General features: G+C 51.8%; 1 pseudogene; it reads right to left on the reverse strand.

Annotated features, from left to right (window-relative positions):
• Nucleotides 1-209: 209 nt before the first annotated feature.
• The window catches only part of LOC141243036 (protein transport protein Sec23A-like), a 56,592-nt pseudogene continuing 36,976 nt past the window's right edge, over nucleotides 210-19,825 (reverse strand).

A 19,825-nucleotide genomic window follows, 5' to 3' on the forward strand; every position in this document is an offset into this window, starting at 1 on the left:
GATCTTGTTTTGTTATAAAAACAATTGGTCTTTGTATCCTCTATAGTATAATATATTTGACTCCTTTTTTGGCATTGCAAAAGTATTCGTTACGGTTGTTAATGAGTCGCTTTACAAGATCATACTGTGGGAAAGACAGTTTTCTGATTTAAAGGTTGAATCGTGCAATAAAAAAAAGATATCTAAAGGTATATCGCCTATATAGATTTATTAAAACGTATCATTATCCAATGTAATGCAGGAGTGTATCAACAAAGATTGCTCCATAATGTCCTTTTAAACATCTAGGCTGCACTGGAAACCGCTAATTTCTTCAGGTGATCCATAAAAACTTGTAAACTGACATCATCTGTGAGAATAGGGGCCCCAGTTTCCTGCAATGAAATTTATTTAAGAATACATCATTTTGTAAAAAGCATTCATATAATGTATAGACAGAAATAATTACATGTAGCATGTATAGTACATTTTAAAAATAATTTTTACTGAACTGAACTGAAGCTTAATGGCATTTTCCAGGCTCAAGAGAAATTTCTGCAGTCACTGTGTGACTGCACATTGCAGGAAGCCAATACAAATGGTTGATCACAAAAATCGCACACTTGCAGCCACAAGCTGATTTAGATTCTCATCTGTTTCTCTCAATAGAACAAATGTATGACTATTGGCATTGTAAATGTAGCATCGGCGTCTCTGCCCCCTGCCAGGCACAGACGCCGTCCCCCTTACCGCTGCGGTCCTGCTCCAGCGTCTTCCGGCCTCGCTGCAGCTGCTGCTGGTGCACACAGCTTCCATGGCTCTGTGCTTAGGGCGTGCGCGCTCACTCCCTCTTAAAGAGGTCACGCGCGCCGTCCTAAAAAGTCCCCGGCCAATCACCGGAGGGCTTTCCCTAAAAGAGGCACCTCCACCAATATGGAGGTGCCCGTGCAAGGTTGTTACTTTGTGATTCTTACTTTGCTTCAGCCCCCAGGTCCTCTGCAAATCAGGCCTGTTCACCAGTCTGTTCTTCTGCTCAGTCCGCTAGCCTGTCTTCTCTTCAGCCCGACAGTCTGTCTACAGTCCAGTCCGCCAGTCTGTCTATGGGCTCTGCCCGCCTGCTTATCTGGAAGCACCTGCCTGTTACCTGCCGTGTCTGCCAGCCCGCTTACCTGGAAGCACCAGCCAGCTATCAGTTGTGCCGCCAGCTTGCCTACCCAAAACACTCGCCTGACTATCTATCTGCCTAATCAGCCTGCTTGTCTACCCGGACCACCCGTCAGCCTGCCAGCCGAAGCTCATCCGCTGTACCGGTCAGTTCCTGCCTTCTCACCTGTGGGAGTCACCTGCTCTCATTCAAGGTCGGTCCCAGAGTGCACCTGTTTCCTCTGCTCTGTTCCTCCCTGGTTCACGGAGTCAACTGAGCCGCCGTGCGACCTTGGTCAGACGGAGTTGATACTTAGTCACGCCCCTCTGGCCCCTCCTTGCACCGCAGCACAGAGGTTCCACCACCTGGATCCGTAACAGTAAATGCACATTGAACACTGTTACGATTCAAGAAATCTCTCTCAATTTCTCATATGCTTAGAAATTGGCTTTAACCTTAGAGGGGGTGTCCGGGACTTTAACATTAATGGCCTATCCTTAGAATAGGTCATTTATTACCTGGCACCCACGCCAATCAGCTGTTCTCAACATTGGCAGCGGCCGGTACTGCTCAGCTCTGTCAATGGAATAATGGCCTCAGTCAGGTACTGCACATCCGCCCCAATTAATGGGGACAGTTAAAGGGTTTATCCAAGACTATTTTTTTTTTTAGCTATGGGCCTAAAAATTAACAGGCAGGTAGGAGCTACCTAGCTGCCTCTTGTGCCCGGTGCTTATCTCTGCCAGAACAGAGCAGTCACACACCGCTCCTACCGGTTATTCAGCAGCTTCCCCTGATGTCACGTTGACAGAGCAGCGGCTTCTTTTTCACTCTGTTCTGTTGACAGAACGTGACTGCCAACATCATGCTGATTGACATCCGGCTCCCCTCTGCCTAATTGCAGGGAGCCAGCTATCGATCAGTATGACGTCAACAGTCACGCCCTGTCAACAGTGCGGAAGAGGAAAAAATGTGCTTTTGAAGTTGAGGAACTAAATTTCCACCAGGAGCAGTCAGTGATCGCTCTGTGCCAATGCCGGGTAGAACAGGTGTAACGGGGCCAGGAGGTGGAACCTCTGAGCTGCAATACAAAGGGGAAGTCCTTGTAAGGAAGCGGGTGACTCCCAGGGAAGGCAAGCAGGTAGCCACAGCAAGTGACGGGGACAGTCTCTGGGTAGACAGGCAGGTGGTCACGGCAAGTGACGGGGACAGTCTCTGGGTAGACAAGCAGGTGGTCACGGCAAGTGACGGGGACAGTCTCTGGGTAGACAGGCACGTGGTCACGGCAAGTGACGGGGACAGTCTCTGGGTAGACAGGCAGGTGGTCACGGCAAGTGACGGGGACAGTCTCTGGGTAGACAGGCGAGGCAGATACCTGACAGGTAACTGGTGGGTGCTTCCAGGTGAGCGGGCTGACTGAGACAGCAGGTAACAGGCAGGTAACTGGTGGACGCTCCCAGGTGAGCGGTCTGACAGATGAGGCAGGAGACAGGCAGGTAACTGGTGGATGCTCCCAGGTGAGCGGTCTGGCAGACAAGGCAGGTAACAGGCAGGTAACTGGTGGACGCTCCCAGGTGAGCGGTCTGGCAGACAAGGCAGGTAACAGGCAGGTAACTGGTGGATAACAGGCTGGCAGGTAGGACGAGAAGTCAGGCTAGCAGCGGGACCTGAGGGCTGAAGCACAGGAAGACACAGTGCAAACAACTTTGCTCGGGCACCTCCATTTTGGAGGAGGTGCCTTATATATGGGAGATCCTCCGGCAATTGGCTGGGGACTCCTTAGGACGGAACGCATGGCCCCTTTAAGAGAGAGGGAGCGCGCGCGCCCTAAGCACAGTGCCTGGGAAGCAGCGCGCGCTGCCAGCAGCGCGGGAGGAGGACACCGAGCACGGAGCAGAGAGGTGAGGTGAACGGCGTCTCTGCCTAGCAAGGGGCAGAGACGCCGATGCTACAGTACCCCCCCCTTTAGGCCCCCCCTTTCTTAGGCCAGAGAGAAATTTATCAAGGATGAGCGGGGCATGGATGTTCTCCCGGGGCTCCCATGTTCTCTCTTCAGGACCAAACCCCTTCCAATCCACTAGAAAAAAGGTCCTTCCTCTTACCCTCTTGATGGCCAGAATGCTCTCTACCTCAAACTCGTCTTCAGCGGAGACCGGAGCAGGAGGCGTACCTGTAGACTTGGAAAAAGAGTTAAGTACCACGGGTTTGAGGAGAGATACATGGAAGGAGTTGGGGATCCGCAAGTTGGCCGGGAGTTTCAATTTATAGGCCACCGGGTTGATTTGCTTGATAACTTCCAGTGGGCCGATGAACCGGGTCCCTAACTTGTAGGAAGGAACCTTGAGCCGGACATATTTGGACGAGAGCCAGACTTTATCTCCAGGACGGAATTGGGGCAGATCCAGACGTCTCTTGTCAGCCTGTCTCTTCATCCGCTCGGAGGACTGAAGAAGTGCGGATCTGGTACTCTCCCAAATGGAGGAGAATTTGCTAACAAGAGACTCCGCGGCTGGGTTGTCCACGGAGGTGGAGACGGGAAACAGGATCCGGGGATTTTGACCGTAGACTGTAAAAAACGGGGATTTGGAAGAGGATTCACTCTCGTGATTATTATAGGAGAATTCAGCCCACGGTAAAAGATCCACCCAGTCGGAATGGTGGGCATTAACAAAGTGCCGGAGGTAACTGGTTAAAATTTGGTTGATCCGCTCTACTTGACCATTGGACTGTGGGTGATAAGCAGAAGAGAAGTCCAAGGTGACCCCCAGTAGTTTACACGTGGCTCTCCAGAAGCGAGAGGTGAACTGGACCCCTCGATCGGACACGATGTGGAGAGGAAGACCATGGAGACGGAAAATAGAGAAGCGGTCAGCGACCACCCAAATGACCGTACAACCAGCAGAGACAGGGAGATCCGTTATAAAGTCCATGGCTATATGCTGCCACGGGGCAGCAGGTACGGGAAGAGGCAGAAGGCGGCCGGCTGGCAGATGTCTAGGAACCTTGTTGCGAGCACAGGACGCACAGGCCGAGACAAAGTCTATTACCTCCTTGCGCAGGGTAGGCCACCAGTAATGCCGGGTAATAAGCTGGAGGGTCTTCTTTTGGCCAGCATGGCCGGCTAGTTTAGACGAATGTCCCCAGTGCAGAACCTTCTCACGATCAGGTACTGTCACGAACGTCTTACCGGGTGGAAGACGATTCAGATCCACGGGGGCCACCTGCATTACCTTGGCGGGGTCGATGATGTGCTTAGGCTCCTCCTCAAGATCGGAGGACAGAAAGGATCGGGACAAGGCATCGGCTTTGATATTTTTGTCAGCCGGGCGGAAATGAAGAATGAAATCAAAGTGGGCGAAGAACAAGGACCACCGGGCCTGGTGCGGGTTAAGTCTTTGGGCACTCTGGAGGTAAGCCAAGTTTTTGTGGTCCGTATAAATTATTACCGGATGAAGAGCCCCCTCGAGCAAGTAACGCCACTCCTCCAGTGCCAACTTAACGGCTAACAATTCTCGGTCTCCCATAGAATAATTGCGCTCAGACGAGGAGAAGAGTTTGGAGAAGGAGCCGCAGGTTACCATTCTCCCGGATGGCGACTTTTGGGTGAGTACCGCTCCGGCTCCGGAGGAGGAAGCATCTACTTCTAAGAAGAATTGTTTGTTGCAGTCCGGACGGTGCAGCACAGAAGCGGAGGCAAAAGCTTGTTTCAAAGAAAGGAAGGCCTCCTCTGCCTCGGGCGGCCATTCTTTGGGACTAGCGCCCTTACGGGTGAGCGCGGAGATAGGGGCAGTCCGGTAAGAGAAGTGCGGAATGAAGAGGCGGCAGTAGCTGGCGAAGCCCAGGAACAGCTGAATAGCCTTGAACCCCTCCGGTCGGGGCCACTTCAGGATGGCAGAAAGTTTCTCAGGATCCATTTGTAGGCCGGTCTGGGAGATGACGTAGCCCAGAAATGGAAGCAAGGTCTGCTCAAAGAGGCACTTCTCAAATTTTGCGTAGAGGTGGTTTTGCCTGAGCCTGAGCAGGACTTGACGAACGTCCCTCCGGTGTGCGGGAAGATCCGGAGAGAAGATCAAGATGTCGTCCAGGTACACCACCACGCAGGAGTAGAGAAGGTCACGGAAGATGTCATTGACCAACTCTTGAAAGACGGCGGGAGCATTACAGAGGCCGAAGGGCATTACGAGGTATTCATAGTGGCCGTCCCGGGTGTTGAATGCCATCTTCCATTCATCCCCCCGACGGATACGGACCAGGTTATACGCCCCATGGAGATCCAGCTTGGTGAAGATTCTGGCACCCCTCAGACGGTCAAATAATTCAGGAATGAGCGGAAGGGGGTATTTATTCTTCACCGTGATCCGGTTAAGACCTCTATAGTCAATACAGGGACGAAGTGAACCATCCTTTTTTTTAACGAAGAAGAAGCCTGCTCCCGCCGGGGAGGTAGATTTCCGGATAAATCCCCGGGCCAAATTTTCCTCGATACATTCAGACATGGCCCGGGTCTCGGCAGCGGACAACGGGTAAATACGCCCACGGGGTGGAGTAGCGCGGGGTACCAGGTCTATTGGGCAATCGTATGGTCTATGAGGGGGTAATGTCTCTGCTTCTTTCTTGTTGAAAACATCAGCATAAGACCAATAAGGGACCGGTAGGCCGGGTCGATTGGCTGGAGAAGGAGAGGGACGAGCAGGATGAACAGGAACTAAACAAGTCTTATGGCAGTCCTGCCCCCAGCGTAGGACTTCTCCGGTCTGCCAATTCAGCACGGGTGCATGTCTCTGGAGCCAAGGTAGGCCTAACAAAAGGGCGTGAGAGAGTCCCGGTAGAACATGGAAGAAGATGCTCTCAGAGTGCAGCATTCCCACCTGCAGCGTTATGGGTTCGGTGATGAGTTGGATGGGTTGCGGTTAGAGACCCCCATCCACGGAGGTGACAGATAAGGGTTCAGCCAGAGGTTTAGTGGGAATGCGGTATTTCTCTACCAGGGACTGAGAAATGAGATTTCCGGCAGCTCCAGAATCAAGTTGAGCTAGTTCAAAGTAACGGTTCTCCCCGCAGATGATAGAGACCGACAGCATCAGAGATGGAGAGGGTTTACTCTTGTCTAGGACGACCTCTCTGAGCGATCCTAGACACAGGCGTTTCCCGACCTCTCTGGGCAGGCACGGATCCGGTGCTCCTTACTGCCACAGTAGAAACAGCTCCCCTCGGCACGGCTTGACTCTTGACGGGTTTTGACCATCTTGGTTTGGTCGACCTGCATGGGCTCTGGCGAGTGCGCCCGAGAAGTTACAGATGAAGAGACGGGTCTCTGGAAAGTAGGAGCAAGGCAGGGAAACTTCCTCTCATGGGTGACCTCTTTGGTACGCTCCTGGAACCGGATGTCAATCCGGGTGGCAAGTGTCACCAAGTCATCCAGGGTGGTTGGAATGTCCCAACCGGCAAGTTCATCTTTAATCCGGCCGGATAGGCCCTCCCAGAAGACGGACACCAGGACCTCGTTATCCCAGGCAAGCTTGGAAGCAAGGGTACGGAACCGTATGGCATATTGGCCCACGGTGAGACTCCCTTGGTGGAGGCGAAGCAGAGAGGAGGCAGAAGAGGTCTTTCTTCCTGGTTCGTCGAAGACTTTCCGGAAAGCCGTGAGAAAGGCTGGCAAGTTGGACACCAGGGGGTCTCCTCTCTCCCATAGAGGATTTAGCCAGGACAGTGCCTCCCCTGTGAGATGGGACATGATGAAGGCCACCTTGGCCCGGTCGGTGGTGAACTGGTGTGCCAAGAGTTCGAAGTGCAGGGTGCACTGGTTAATGAAGTCTGTGCCAGGCCGGGGTCTCCACCAAAACGAGGCAGGGTGGAAAGGCGAGGACCGGGAAGGGATGCCATGGTATTGAAGGGCAGCGACGCTGCCGGGGTAGTAGTTGTGCGAGTGGAAGCAGCTCCCAATGAGGCAGTCAGTGTGTCCAGGCGGGAGTTAACACTACGCAGGTGACTCAGGATGGACTCCTGTTGGGACCTCTGATGGGATAGTTCATGGCATAGGTCCGAGAGTGAGGGAGCTTGGGTGCCACCGGGTTCCATGGCCCGAGCAAACTGTAACGAGGCCGGGAGGTGGAACCTCTGAGCTGCAATACAAAGAGGAAGTCCTTGTAAGGAAGCGGGTGACTCCCAGGGAAGGCAAGCAGGTAGCCACAGCAAGTGACGGGGACAGTCTCTGGGTAAGCAGGCAGGTGGTCATGACAAGTGACGGGGACAGTCTCTGGGTAGACAGGCAGGTGGTCACGGCAAGTGACGGGGACAGTCTCTGGGTACACAGGCAGGTGGTCACGGCAAGTGACGGGGACAGTCTCTGGGTAGACAGGCAGGTGGTCACGGCAAGTGACGTGGACAGTCTCTGGGTAGACAGGCGAGGCGGATACCTGACCGGTAACTGGCGGGCGCTCCCAGGTGAGCAGGCTGACAGAGACAGCAGGTAACAGGCAGGTAACTGGAGGACGCTCCCAGGTGAGCGGTCTGACAGATGAGGCAGGAGACAGGCAGGTAACTGGTGGACGCTCCCAGGTGAGTGGTCTGGCAGACAAGGCAGGTAACAGGCAAGTAACTGGTGGACGCTCCCAGGTGAGCGGTCTGACAGACGAGGCAGGAGACAGGCAGGTAACTGGTGGACGCTCCCAGGTGAGCGGTCTGGCAGACAAGGCAGGTAACAGGCAGGTAACTGGTGGATAACAGGCTGGCAGGCAGGACGAGAAGTCAGGCTAGCAGCGGGACCTGAGGGCTGAAGCACAGGAAGACACAGTGCAAACAACTTTGCTCGGGCACCTCCATTTTGGAGGAGGTGCCTTATATATGGGAGATCCTCCGGCAATTGGCCGGGGACTCCTTAGGACGGCGCGAGCGGCCCCTTTAAGAGAGAGGGAGAGCGCCCTAAGCACAGTGCCTGGGAAGCAGCGCGCGCTGCCAGCAGCGCAGGAGGAGGACGCCGAGCACGGAGCAGAGAGGTGAGGGGAACGGCGTCTCTGCCTAGCAAGGGGCAGAGACGCCGATGCTACAACAGGCAAGTAGTGAGCAACTATCTGCCTGTTTTATTTTTTTTTTACTATGGGTTTAAAAACTAAGTCCTGAATAAACACTTGAATGGGGTTGTCCACTACTTTATATGATCCCCCAATGTATTCCCCTAGGGCCCAAAAGTATTTCTCTGAATACCTTGTGGTGCCTTTTCACGTGACCCCCGGCTGCAGCCAGCGCTGACATCCGCTGACGTCACGACAAGTCCAGACTGCAGCCGAAGGTCCCTCTTTCGCGTTCCACTGGTGGCTGCTGGGTTGTGGGCGGGGTTACCCCTCCGCGTCACACCCGGCATCTGTGACGCCCAGCTGCGCTTGGTATCACAGATCCCGGAAGAGTGCATTGATGGATTCCTCCACAAGAGGCCCCCATGACCATTCACACATCTCCACCTTCCACCTCAGACCAGCAGAGGGAGCCCGTTAGGGATATAAATAGGGAAGGTGGAGCCAGGCAGTTCAGTCTGGAGTCGACAGAGAGCCAAGTCTGTTGAGAGAGTTCCTGCAGTAGAGAAGCCTGAGAGAGGTAAGTCTGCAGTGGAGCACAGTCCAGACTCAGTTGAAGCTCAGAATAGGGAGCTTTAGGTGTGCCGGCGCCATAAGATCGGAGAAGCACGGCAAGCTGCTGTTAGTGTGTATAGCCTAGTGAGGGCCCGAGTAAGCCGAAGGCGAGTGGAGAGTTAGTACATAGCGGGCAGAGGAGCTTAACTAGCTTACCCCGAAGCAGTTACCGGACACCGGGTCCGAAGCTTACCGGGATCTCTATCACATAACCGGAATCCCTGGAAAACTACAAGTCCCGGGATCGCTAAAGTGCTGATACGTAACAGAGCCAGGAGACACATAGGCCCCGTAAGCTGGGAGCGTGCACTCCAAGAGAAGGCCCAACCACAACGTCAGCCAGCGCAGGGCAGAGACAAAGTTAGGCCTAGCTCCAGGCAGGTCAGAAACATTCTACACAGAGGCAAGAAACAGGAGGCCCTACACGCGCTCATTGGGGAGGATCCTGACATGCACCCTTCACCCTACAGTGCTCCAGGACGTGCCTGAATTTCCATCAGTAAAAGGTACTGAAGTGACTATCGTGTCTGTCCCTGTTCTTGCTCTGACCCGGCTAGGTCTCGCCTGTCCTGCATTCCCCCTTCATACACTGCCCTGAGGCCTAGCTCCACCTGTGGGGAGCTATACCATCGAGCTGCCTTATCACCGGCCTCAGAGGACTGCACAGCGCTGGTGATTCTCACCAGAAGCCACAGGTGGCGTCACGAACTTTCATAAACTTAACAACCAATAACCCCCTTTTAAGAGAGACCCCAGGGTACGAGCCTGGGAGCCGACCACCGCGACATCCCCAAGGCAAAGGCCCGGGTACCGAGTCATCCCCATCCCCTGGGCTGGTCATCTTCTTTCTGGCGTCATGAACAGGATTCCTTGCCCGCTGCAACGACGGAGTGTTATGCCAGTTGCCACCGGGTACTGTGCGCCTTTATTGAAGTGAACTGTATATTTGACTGTGGTGAAGATTGCCGCCATTGTTGGGCCGCTGAGCGAGAAGAAGGGCGTAACCGCGGGAAACTAAGGGGCGTACCTGCAAAAGAGCGCGAAGCCTCGCACACGCCCCACGCTTCGACATCAAACCAAGAAGCGCCAGGTCCTGTAAGGAGCGTCGCTGAACGATCTGATGTAGGACGCAAGCGACGCAAGGTCCTGAAGATAACTGTCACCTGCGGAGCTGCGGCCTACTGGAAGAAAAGCTAGAAGGTAGGCCATGGTAAACTAGGGGGGCGTCAGGATGTCCAACGAACAGCAGAACGCCGACATGCCGGCCAACGTCCCTGAAGTTCAACCCGCGCCCGACAACGAGCAGGCCGAAGCGGCCGCTCCACCAGCAGTGCCTGTAACCCCTGTCATTCCCATAACTTTACCGTACATTCCTGGAGCAAAGTGGCTCCCCCAGTACAACGGCAAACCAGATACCCTGTCTGGATTCAAACGTAAGATATGTGGTATCTTGGACATGTAGTCTATAACAGGCAAACAAAGAGCCGCTGTTGTATTGGGACAACTGACCGGTGCTGCGGAACGGGAAGTGGAAACATGGTCGGCCGCAGACCAGGAGTCAGTGTCCACAATATTTCAAAAACTACAGACTGTGTTTGAGGATCTTACTGAGGCGGACCTCCGGATGAGGTTCTACACCTGTTCCCAACAGCCGGAGGACAATGTTCAGAACTACGTCTGGCGTCTACAAGGGGCCCTGCGGGCTCTGAACCAGGTTAGTCCAACCAGCGTTGAGAATGAGAACAAAATGCTGAAGGAACAGTTTGTCCAGGGACTGAGGTCTCCAGAGGAGAGCAGGACAGTGCGTTGGTGGTCCCTGGATCATCGAGATGTCACCTTTGACAATCTCAAGGACATGGCTATAAAAGGACAGCAGCCCCTGAAAACAAATGCCATCCAATGTTACCAGGGTGGGGCTACCCCAGTACCTGCTACACCCACCTTTTCCCCAGTGGCTGCTGAAGCTAGGGTTCCAGCAACGTCCCCTAAAGAACTGGACAGTTTGCGCTCTGAGGTGCGTCAGTTGAGCAAAACCCTGACCACAGTGCTGAGTGCTCTGCAGCTGCGGATGGAGCCCGAGGAAGGAGGGAAAATCCTGTTAGCCGATAGCCCTGAGGATGTCCCCTTGATGAGAAGGAGGAGGAGGCCAACACCACCCTCACCGAGGACCAGTGACCAGCGCCGTCCACAGAAGGACCCTGCCTGCTACCGCTGCCGCAAGATCGGACACATCGCCCAGAATTGTCCTTTAAACGAGAAAACCCTGGGTCCGAGGGCTGACACCCAGGAGTAAACTCAACAGGCCCATCAGACTGGTACAACAGGTTCGTCGGAGGAAGACCTTTCCTGTCCATTTTGTTGGACGGGATCCCGACGCACGCTCTGCTGGACATAGGATCTCAGGTAACCATCATGCCTGACGTCCTCTACAAGAGGTTATGGTCCATGGACGATCTACGTCCGCCAGCTCCAAATCTTTCTGTATATGCCTCAAACGGACTCCCCCTTAACCTACTCGGGGTTAAGAATGTGACTGTAAAGGTGGGGAGAGTGGAGCTGAAGGACCAGGGGCTAATTGTAGTAGAGACTAATCCTGATGACACCAACCCGTATATGGTACTAGGCACTAACATTGTTGGTAACTGTTTGGGAGAAGTTGTGTTCTTGCTCCAACAGATAGCCGACACTGCCAGACCAAGACAGAGGAGGGCACTGCAGAGGGAGATTCGAGTCCTGATGTATCAACAGCAAGTAAGGTTAACAGACGGTGAAATAGGTAACGTGCGGGTAACGGACCCCATACCCATTGTCATTCCCCCAATGAGTGAAATGCTCATCTGGTGTCGAGCTGCTATAGGTCTTAGAGGACAGAGCTACCAGGCGGTAGTAGAACCCCTTTGCTTCGAGCACAGACCCACGCTCTTAACCGCCAGGGGAGTGGTAGATGTAAACAATGGGAGGGTGCCCGTCCGTCTTCTCAATTGTGGGGAAGATGAGGTCAGATTGCCACGTTATGCCACTGTTGCCAAATTACATGCTGTAAATAACAACTGCATTCACAAGGCGGAGTCCTTAACCTCACCAGATGAAGTGGAGGATAATGACCCTGCAACCCAGGTGGAGGATTGGTGTCAACAGCTCCATGTTGGGACAGACACCACTCCTGCCCATCAGAAACAGGGTGTACACCGGGTGGTTCAAGAATACGCGCAGGTGTTCAGTAAACATCCACGACTTCGGGAGGATTAAGGGGGTTCAACATCATATCCCCACAGGCGACCATTCCCCAATCAAAGAACGTTACAGGCCTATACCACCAGCTCACTACCAGAAGGCAAAGAAAATGTTGCAGGACATGAGAAAGGCGGGAGTAATAAGGGATAGTTGTAGTCTCTGGGCAGCTCCCCTAGTGCTAGTTAGGAAAAAGGACGGGAGCATGAGAATGTGTGTAGATTATCGTCAAGTAAATCGCATTACACATAAAGATGCATACCCTTTACCACGCATAGAGGAGTCCCTAGCTGCCTTAAAGTCTGCAAATTACTTTTCCACCCTTGACCTCACTAGTGGGTACTGGCAAGTAGCTGTGGCTGAGGAGGATTGGGAGAAGACGACCTTCACTACCCCGATGGGACTCTGCGAGTTCAACAGTATGCCGTTTGGACTCTGCAATGCCCCCGGAACATTCCAGAGATTGATGGAGTGCTGCCTGGGACACCGCAACTTCGAGACTGTGTTACTTTACCTGGACGATGTAATAATGTACTCCAGAACGTACGAGGAGCACTTGAAACACCTAGCAGAGGTATTTGAGTCACTGTCCCGGTACAGGATGAAGTTGAAGCCCTCAAAGTGCCACCTGCTCAAGAGAAAGGTACAGTACCTGGGGCACATTGTCAGTCTGGAAGGGGTAGCACCAGATCCGGAGAAAGTCACTGCCATCCAGAAGTGTCCGGAGCCGAAGAACCTCAAGGAGGTGCGTCAGTTCTTGGGACTAGTAGGATACTACCGGAGGTTCGTAAAGGACTACACTAAGAAAGCAGCTCCTCTGCAAGACCTCCTGGTAGGGCAGTCCCCCAAAGGCAGAAATCCCCCATTCCACTGGGGTAAGGAGCAAGCCGAGTCGTTTCAGGAGATGAAGGAGATCCTGACAGGCGATGAGATCCTAGCCTACCCTGACTACAGCCTACCGTTCCTGCTGTATACTGATGCCAGCAACGAAGGACTGGGAGCTGTCTTAAGTCAGAAGCAGAATGGCCAAGAGAAAGCGATCGCATACGCAAGCAGGAAGCTCCGCCCGACTGAGAGGAACCCAGAGAACTATAGCAGCTTTAAGTTGGAGTTCCTGGCCCTGGTCTGGGCCATCACTGAAAGGTTCAAGCACTATCTAGCCTCCAGTAAGTTCACTGCCTTCACTGATAACAACCCCTTGACCCATCTTGAAACAGCTAAGTTCGGGGCACTGGAACAACGATGGATGACGCGGCTGTCGAATTACCAATTTACAATTAAATACTGGGCGGGCCGCAAGAACGCCAATGCCAATGCTCTGTCTAGGATGCCTCACCAGTCAGACACAGAAGAAGAAGTGGATGACCTGGAAGAGATTGAGCTACCTGCCTTTCACCGGAATGGGATGATCCACGAGCAACGAGCCTCCAGGAGGCAGTGTGGAAAGACGTTAAACCCCCTGCCTCACCACAGCTGGAAAGAGACCCAGGACAGTGACCCGGTTGTCAGCCGCATCAAGGAGCTGATAATCCAAGAAGGTGCCTCCCTGGAGAAGGATGCGTCTCTGCAAGCAAAGCAGCTGTGGAACGAGAGAAGCCGGCTGTTTATCTACCGTGAGAAACTGTGCCGGAGGTACGTCAATCCAAAAACCCATGAGATGGTATGGCAGATAGTAGTCCCGAAGACAGACATCCAAATGGTATTAGGAGCTTACCACGATCAGGTGGGGCACTTTGGCTGGAAAAAGCTAGAGACCCTGCTGAAGTGTCGATTCTACTGGGTAGGAATGCGCAGCTCCATTGAGAGGTGGTGCGGGGACTGTGGACCCTGTGACCTAAGAAGAAAAGACTTCAACAGCCAGAAGGCACCCCTGCAACCCATCAAGACGACTCGACCCCTGGAGATCGTGGCTCTGGACCATGTCAAGCTGTCCCCCAGCAGGTCAGGGTACTCTTATGCTCTGACCATGGTAGATCACTACTCACGTTTCCTGGTCGTCGCACCTGTCAAAGACCTGACGGCAGAGACAGCAGCAAAGACGTTCCAAGCGTATTTCTGTAGACCCCATGGTTATCCTGAGCAGGTGCTGACGGACCAAGGCCCGGCCTTTGAGGCTGAGTTGTTCAAGGAGTTCTGCCATCTCTACGGGTGTAAGAAAATGAGAACTACACCGTACCACCCACAAACCAACGGTCTCTGCGAAAAGATGAACAACATCATCATCGACCTGCTAAAGACCATACCACTTGAGGAGAGAAACCAGTGGCCAGACCTACTGCCTGATTTAGTAGATCTGTACAATCATATACCAGTAAGTTCCACAAACTGCACTCCGGCATATCTCATGCGGGCAAGGCCAGGAAAGCTGCCCATGAATCTGGAGCTTGGTGTTGTTGAACCTGAAGCTGATATGACCACTGAAGACTGGGACAAGACCAGGCAGGAGCAGTACAGGAGGGTACAAGCTTGTGTCGAGGACAGTCTTACTCGGGTGAGAGAAAAGCAGGAAGCTCACTACAACAAAAACGCACCCGCAGAACCTTTCACACCTGGTGAAACAGTATTGAAAAGGAAAAGACGTAACCACAAACTTGATGATCAGTGGGAAAAAGAACCCTACACTGTATTGAATTCGAGATTTGACAATAAGAAGACATGCTTAATCAGTCGAGATGGAGGAAAAACGTCTACAACAGTGTCCAGGGACCACCTAAAGTTGGGTCCAGATCTACTGAAACCTCAAGACAAAACACCTCTTACTGCCCCGGAGGAGGCTAAAGAAGAAGTGATCCACACTGACTTGGGAGATTTCCCGGCAGATTGGCCTCAAATAGAAGGAGCAGTAATCATTCCAACACTCCAATTCTACGAACAGCCAGAAAATCTTCCACAGCAAGTTGAACCTGTAAGTGCTGCAGAAGAGCCAGCTCAAGAAGTATCCCTGGACGAAGGATCCCCAGTAGGAGCAGAGCAAGAAGGCCCAGCCAATGGTGAACTTGCCAGTCCAGGAGAGAGGTTAAGGCAGTTTTACAACTTAGTCACACGTAGAACTGGTAGAGTAACTGACCATACAGACTCTGATACCACACAAACCACCGCACTACGCAGATCAACACGTAGCACGCGGGGCCAAGCCCCTGCCAGATATAAGCAGTAAAATAGCTAAACTCTGACAAATGTAGATAGTTACCCCTGGAGTATTAAATTGTATTATAGCACTGTATAATTGTATATATTCAGACATATGTATGTCTTTATTAATTTGTGTTTTGCTTATTTACTTCTTTATTTACCTAAGAACTTCGTGGCTGAGGACTATGTGCAGCCCAAAACTGCTTTTGTATATAATTGTGCTCCCTGGAGTGCCCTTCTAGGTGACCTCAGAAGGAAAACCTGTCTGGAGTGGCTCTATTGGAGGTCCAACTCAGGATCTTCATGCCCTGCAGCCACCCCAGGGCTTACGTTGAGGGTTTGGGACAGGGCCCTCAAAACCACCAAGTACTCTACCCTGTGAGATGGACATCCTGTTTGGGAAACTCACCATAGGAGACTTGAACTCTGAGGACACTTTGTATTTGTTATTGTTATGCAATGTTTAAGAAATGTGCCTCCCATAAAGGGAAGATTGTTAATGCATTGTTCATGTTATTATTGTTATTGTTATAAAATGTACTTCAGCCCGGGAGTGCTGAGCTTTACTAGGGGGGAATGTGATGCCCAGCTGCGCTTAGTATCACAGATCCTGGAAGAGTGCTTTGATGGATTCCTCCACAAGAGGCCCCCATAACCATTCATGCATCTCCACCTTCCACCTCAGACCAACAGAGGGAGCCCATTAGGGAAATAAATAGGGAAGGTGGAGCCAGGCAGTTCAGTTCCTGCAGAGTGAGACACAGAAACAGGTCAGTCTGCAGTGGAGCTCAGTGATTCAGCAGTTCCTCTGGAGAGTTCAGTTAGTGCAAGTCTGAATACAGAGTCGAGCTCGTAGCTCAGAATAGGGAGCTTTAGGTGTGCCGGCGCCATAAGATCGGTGAAGAGCGGCAAGCTGCTGTTAGTGTGAGTAGCCTAGTGAGGGCCCGAGTAGGCTGAAGGTGAGTGGAGAGTTAGTACATAGGGGGCAGAGGAGCTTAACTAGCTCACCCCAAAGCAGTTACCGGACACCGGGTCCGAAGCTTACCGGGATATCTATGACCCAGTAAGGCATAACCGGAATCCCTGGAGAACTACAAGTCCCAGGATCGCTAAAGTGCTGATACGTAACAGCCAGGAGACACATAGGCCCCGTAAGCTGGGAGCGTGCACTCCAAGAGAAGGCCCAACCACTACGTCAGCCAACGCAGGACAGAGACAAAGTTAGGCCTAGCTCCAGGCAGGTCAGAAACTTAATACGCAAAGGCAAGAAACAGGAGGCCCTACATCCGCTCATTGGGGAGGATCCTGACATGCACCCTTCACCCTACAGTGCTCCGGGACGTGCCTGAATTTCCATCAGTAAAAGGTACTGAAGTGACTATCGTGTCTGTCCCTGTTCTTGCTCTGACCCGGCTGGGTCTCGCCTGTCCTGCATTCCCCCTTCATACACTGCCCTGAGGCCTAGCTCCACCTGTGGGGAGCTATACCATCGAGCTGCCTTATCACCGGCCTCAGAGGACTGCGCAGCGCTGGTGATTCTCACCAGAAGCCACAGGTGGCGTCACGAACTTTCATAAACTTAACAACCAATAACCCCCTTTTAAGAGAAACCCCAGGGTACGGGCCCGGGAGCCGACCAACGTGACTTCCCCAAGGCAAAGGCCCGGGTACCGAGTCATCCCCATCCCCTGGGCTGGTCAGATACTGGGTGTGACATGCTGCCGCCAACAGCCCAGCGTCCACCGCGGGGAACACGTCACTGATGTCACGCCTCACTTGACGTGATATCAGTGAAGGGTCACGTGATCCCTCTGAGCGGCCAGCGATAGCGCCACTCATAGGCAGAAAAGGCACTGCAAGGTATTTACAAAAACACTTCTGTGCCCCGGGGGCATACATTGGGGGTTCATATAAAGTAGTGGACAACTTCTTTAATAGGCAGCGGTGCCGCACCACAACAATCAGACAATGACGACCTGTATTCTAAGGGCAAGTCTCTAATGTTAAAGTCCCGGACAACCTTTTCAACGTATCTAACCTTTTCTTAAAGGGGAACCGTCATTTTATTTTTCCATAAAAAAGGGAAGGAGGAGGGACGAGCTAGAAATAGCTGAAATCAAAAACAGACATGCCACTGAAAATTTTACTGAAATGGCAGTTGGATATTAAGCTTTATTTAAGAAGCACTCCTCCTCCTCCCTTCAAAGTTTTTATCCTCTTAATATATTACAGTCAGAATATTTTAAAGCACTGTGTACTTACAATTGCTCATTTTGCCTTTCTACCCAGTTAATTCTTCTCCTTTCCATTAGGTCTATGGCATCATGTGATTAAAATCTGGCTAGCTGAATCATTCTAAGGTCTATGTAGAAACAGGAGGTCAATTTTCCCTGAATAAGTCATGAGTCACTGCAAAAGGCCCTGGACAGAGAAGGGATCAGCTGGGTCAGGAGCAGAAGAGGGGAAGGAGTCCTGCAGGGACAAGAGACTTCCTGCTATTGTCATAGAGCAGAGAAAAGAGTAGAATTAACTGGGTAAAAAGGCAAAATGAGCAATCGTAAGTACACAGTGCTATATAATATGATGATTGTAATATATTAAGAGGATAGAAACTTTGAAGGGAGGAGGAGTGCTTCTTTAACTAAAGTTTAGCTATTACTCTTTATATATATCAAAAAATAAAATAACAAAAGTAATTACAAACATAGCATTCCCTTAACTTTACTCATTGTTGCAGAAATGTTGCTATATGTAACATTATTTAAAGAGAGATTCTCACTCTAGACCAGAGGTCCCCAACCTTTTTTGCACCAGGGACCGGCTTTAAGCAAGACCAGTTTTCCATGGCCCGGTGGGGGTGGGGGCGGGGCTTTGGTCATATGGGGGTGGGGTTATGGAGGGGTGGAGCTGTATGGGGAGGATGCTGGCGGGACCTCGGTGTACAGCGCTGCTAAGTAGCAGCATTGTACATTGAGCGTCAGTGTATACAGCGCTGCTGCTTAGCAGCGCTACACACTGAACACCGGTACCGGGAGCCGCGTCACTGAAGCCAGTCTGCTGCCCCAGCACGCCCCACATAACATGTTCTGCCGGGGGCGTGTCAGTGAGGAGAGCCTGCCGCCCCACCCCGTCAGGAACACACCATGCTGTGCAGGAGGGCCGCGTCACTAAGACCCGCCCCGTGACGTACAACAGGTACCATGCTGTGCTGTGGAGGGCTGCGTCACTAAGACTCGCCCGACGCCCCACCCCGTCCTGCATAATGTTCTCTGCCAGGAGCTGCGAGCTGTCACGGCTATGGCAGAAAACATTATAAATCCACACAGAGCGAGCTCTGACCAGGCGCAGGGCCGCGGAGCTAGCGGTCAGCGGCGCCGCGGACCGGCTGAAAAACCCCAACGGCCCGGTCCTGGTCCGCGGACCGGCGGTTGGGGACCTCTGCTCTAGACAGTAAAGCTGTGGCTAGACAGTCTTTTTCCATGACACAGATTGAGCGGCCAAATATTCTACGCTGCAGCATAATGCCGGTGAGTGTGGCTGTACTGCGACAAGACTACTGTATCAAGCTAATAGTAAGGACCAGTTGGATTTTTTGTGATTTGTTAGTTGTGGTACATCCGCATTACGCTGCAATTTAGCAGCCACACAAAGCAAAATTTGTCCATATGACCCGTGCAGTGGGCAAAATCGCCATCTACCCAAGCCTTATTGCTTATCCACAAGCATGCTCGACATGTGCAGACATCTCTTTATTTATTCTTAACCTTCATGTGATGCCTATGAGCTGCCCCGCCAGGCAGGAAGAGGGGTTCCCATTACAGAGATAGTTGAAGGTCCTGTGGACCTGCCATCAATGTCTGGTGAAAATACCTGTTAAAGGGAACTTGTCAGCTGATTCATGCTGCCAAAACCGCCTACCTTACAAGACTGACATGATGCAGAATAGACCTGTCAATCTAGCCAGAGAAACCTGAGAGGACATGCCTCTTGGACTAATCACCTTGTCCTCGTCCATGTTTTATACTATGTTATTCTTTTAGAGTAAAACATATGTTTGTAGTGCAGTAGCTGGTCTGGGACTCGTGCTGCCGGGGCGGTGGGCAGCATGTATCAGCTCACAGGTTCCCTTTAATACACTAAAATATTATTCACTGGACGAATAAAAAAAATCACAGATCTGCATAAATACTGACCTGTCCCCAGCCATACATATTGCTATGAGTCTGGGAAGGGTTCACTTTTGAAAGCAGAAAGCGTGCCTGGAAAATAAAACAAAAGTAGATTAGAAGTCCAATATAGTATTTTATAATCATGTGTTTTCTTGGGTATCATTATCTGTGAAAAAGTGTCAAGTTAAAGCACAAAGCGTGGGTCAGATAATAATATACATGTCTAGCAATCAGGAGGAAGATGTTCGCCTTGCTTCCTTCTTTCATGTTCTACACGATTCTTACATATATAGACAGTTTTTTGTTATCCATTCACAAGATATTATTCATTATATTGCTCATCACTGGCCGTTCTGTCACCTCTTTCCCCAACTTAATTAACCATCCCCCATCCCCCAAACTGACCTACAAACTGAGTTGTGGTGGCAATAAAACCTGAATTATTATAGATAGTCGGATCCTGTAATTCTCTGCTTCCTGCAAATGGAAAAAATGTTTAATTTAATTTAAAAAAATGCCCCTAGTGCCATATGTGGAGGCAG

Source organism: Phyllobates terribilis, unplaced genomic scaffold, assembly GCF_046119375.1.
Source record: "Phyllobates terribilis strain yellow unplaced genomic scaffold, ASM4611937v1 Scaffold_1100__1_contigs__length_419211, whole genome shotgun sequence".
NCBI classification, from domain to species: Eukaryota; Metazoa; Chordata; class Amphibia; order Anura; family Dendrobatidae; genus Phyllobates; species Phyllobates terribilis.